Consider the following 3,549-nt stretch of genomic DNA (forward strand, 5'->3'; position numbering starts at 1 on the left):
GGTACTGGATCAAAACGGCACTTCTTTGTTAGGCATGAGGGTAACAGATAAGCCGTGATGAACAGCAAGCAAAAACCAAAAATCTGACTAAGCGAAGAATCATTAGAACCTCCACCACCTTGAAGGCAGTGCGAGCAACTTGCAGGACTGAAGAGGGGACGTGTTGGAGTGGTGCAGTGGGATCACCCCTTACGATCCACTGGGCCAAGCTCGTCTCCCCTCTAATCCACTCAGCCGCTGACCGCATGGGCGCTGGTGTTATTTTACCTGACGTGAGTCGCTGGTCATTCTATCGCCTTTCTTCGTCCAGACTGCCCCCTTGGAGTAGGTAGACTGGCGAATACTGGGTTCTCCCTTCGCCACTGTGGGGGGAGAGGCCATTATTTTCTGATCAGAAGAGGATAAACCGATCGTAACAAGATTTTGATAACAGGTGTGGCGTGAAGTGGATTGATTTCTTGAAGGGGAGGGAAGGGAAACCCTCAATGGGTACTGGGGTGAATTGGTGGGGTGGATTTGCGGGCACGTAATGACCGGGTGTATAGGGGGTAAGAATCACAGGCCGGACGGACAATCGTCAGGGGGATCAGGCTCACAGCTGTGTTTAATCCACGATGGACTGTTTGCTTGAAGCCGATCTCTGCCGCTTAATGCGACGAGGAGATTTAGAATTGACACTTGCGGGGCCAACGCTGCACAAGGGACACAAGCCTGTCATTGACGGAAATTGGTCTCCCTTTGATCACTTGGCGCGATTTTCTTTTTGGTGGTTTTCAAAATTACCTTAAAGAGTTTTGGGGAGGTAGGTAGGTGTGGGTTTCGCTGTGAGGGGCAGGGGGAGGGGGGGGAGGAGGGTCACAACTTTCTGGCTGCATGTGTGCCCACGGCGTACAAGCTTTCTATTTGTGTACAGTATAAAATTATCCGTAAAATAAACTAATGTGTGTCAAGCGTGTACAAAGCTTTCTAATTGTGTGCAGTATATCCGTGAAATGAACTGATGTGTACCCACAGCGTACAAGCCTTCTATTTGTGTACAGTATATCCGTGAAATGAACTGACGTGTACCCACAGCGTACAAGCTTTCTAATTGTGTACAGTATATCCGTGAAATGAACTGATGTGTACCCACAGCGTACAAGCTTTCTATTTGTGTACAGTATATCCGTGAAATGAACTGATGTGTATCCACAGCGTACAAGCTTTCTATTGGTGTACAGTATATCCGTGAAATGAACTGACGTGTACCCACAGCGTACAAGCTTTCTATTTGTGTACAGTATATCCGTGAAATGAACTGACGTGTACCCACAGCGTACAAGCTTTCTATTTGTGTACAGTATATCCGTGAAATGAACTGATGTGTACCCACAGCGTACAAGCTTTCTAATTGTGTACAGTATATCCGTGAAATGAACTGACGTGTACCCACAGCGTACAAGCTTTCTATTTGTGTACAGTATATCCGTGAAATGAACTGATGTGTACCCACAGCGTACAAGCTTTCTAATTGTGTACAGTATATCAGTGAAATGAACTGACGTGTACCCACAGCGTACAAGCTTTCTATTTGTGTACAGTATATCCGTGAAATGAACTGACGTGTACCCACAGCGTACAAGCTTTCTATTTGTGTACAGTATATCCGTGAAATGAACTGATGTGTATCCACAGCGTACAAGCTTTCTATTTGTGTACAGTATATCCGTGAAATGAACTGATGTGTACCCACAGCGTACAAGCTTTCTATTTGTGTACAGTATATCCGTGAAATGAACTGACGTGTACCCACAGCGTACAAGCTTTCTATTTGTGTACAGTATATCCGTGAAATGAACTGATGTGTATCCACAGCGTACAAGCTTTCTATTGGTGTACAGTATATCCGTGAAATGAACTGATGTGTACCCACAGCGTACAAGCTTTCTATTGGTGTACAGTATATCCGTGAAATGAACTGATGTGTACCCACAGCGTACAAGCTTTCTATTGGTGTACAGTATATCCGTGAAATGAACTGACGTGTACCCACAGCGTACAAGCTTTCTATTTGTGTACAGTATATCCGTGAAATGAACTGACGTGTACCCACAGCGTACAAGCTTTCTATTTGTGTACAGTATATCCATGAAATAAACTGTTTCATTTTGGGGGGATATTTACCATTCCCTTACTTCTTGATTTGTATCTTTCTTCAATTTGGCTCCGCGCGGACTTTACCCCCCCCCCCCCCCCCCAAAAAAAAAGGAAAAAAAAAGAAAAGGTACATATATATACGGTGAACTTGGACTCAAACCCACATGCAATGCTATGCAATAGAAATATCCACAAACGGACATTGCTTTTTACTGAAACAATATGTCAAAGTTGCAAACAAACTTACCTTCATCTTGAGTTCGTCTTTAACTGATCTTCAAAAAAATCCCATGCTTCGAGTTTAGAATGCTACTGTGTTTTAGTCTTGATGGATGTTGACTAGTTGACTAGGGGCGGGGATATAGCTCAGTTGGTAGCGCGCTGGATTTGTATTCAGTTGGCCGCTGTCAGCGTGAGTTCGATCCCAGGTTCGGCGGAAATTTATTTCAGAGTCAACTTTGTGTGCAGACTCTCTTCGGTGTCCGAACCCTCCCCCCGTGTACACTACATTGGGTGTGCACGTTAAAGATCCCACGATTGACAAAAGGGTCTTTCCTGGCAAAATTGCTTAGGCACAGTTAATAATTGTCTACCTATACCCGTGTGACTTGGAATAATAGGCCGTGAAAGGTAAATATGCGCCGAAATGGCTGCAATCTACTGGCCGTATAAAATTTCATCTCACACGGCATCACTGCAGAGCGCCTAGAACTGTACCCACGGAATATGCGCGATATAAGCGTCATTGATTGATTGATTGATTGATTGACTAGTTAAAAGTGCCTTTCTTCCCGTGCTCGACCATCTTGTAAGTCGCCACAAGTCCTTTACACGCGATTACAGCCTTCTGTCAGTTGGACACATACTAAAAATCACAAGCCTGGCTACTTCCTTTGCTGACAGTGGGAATTTTGTTGTTGAATTGATTTCGCAGGTTGACATTGGTTTTACACTAAAACCTCCCATTAACGACCATAAAATTGTCCAGAAAAGGCGGTCGTAAAAAGGAGGGGTCTTTATTGGGAGTTTGGGAGGTATAATTTTGTTCAGGCTTTCTGATTTTCCGCAGTCATGTCCCTTGAAAGTCGTGTTCGTTGTCCCATTGTTGTTCCCATTTGATGTACATATGGATTAGCCTGATATATGTAGTTACAAAATTCGACGGGGCACTGGTCTAGTGGATAAGACATGGGCCTCCTAATCAGAAGGTCTTGATTTCAAATCCCGGCCGCGGCCGCCTGGACGGTTAAGGGTGAAGATTTTTCCGATCTCCCAGGTCAACTTATGTACAGACTTGCTGGAGCCTTATTCCCCTTCGTGTGTACACGCAAGCACAAGACCAAGTGCGCACGGAAAATATCCTGTTATCCATGTCAGAGTTCGGTGGGTTTTAGAAACACGAAAATACCCAGC

This window comes from Littorina saxatilis, linkage group LG1, assembly GCF_037325665.1.
Source record: "Littorina saxatilis isolate snail1 linkage group LG1, US_GU_Lsax_2.0, whole genome shotgun sequence".
NCBI lineage: Eukaryota > Metazoa > Mollusca > Gastropoda > Littorinimorpha > Littorinidae > Littorina > Littorina saxatilis.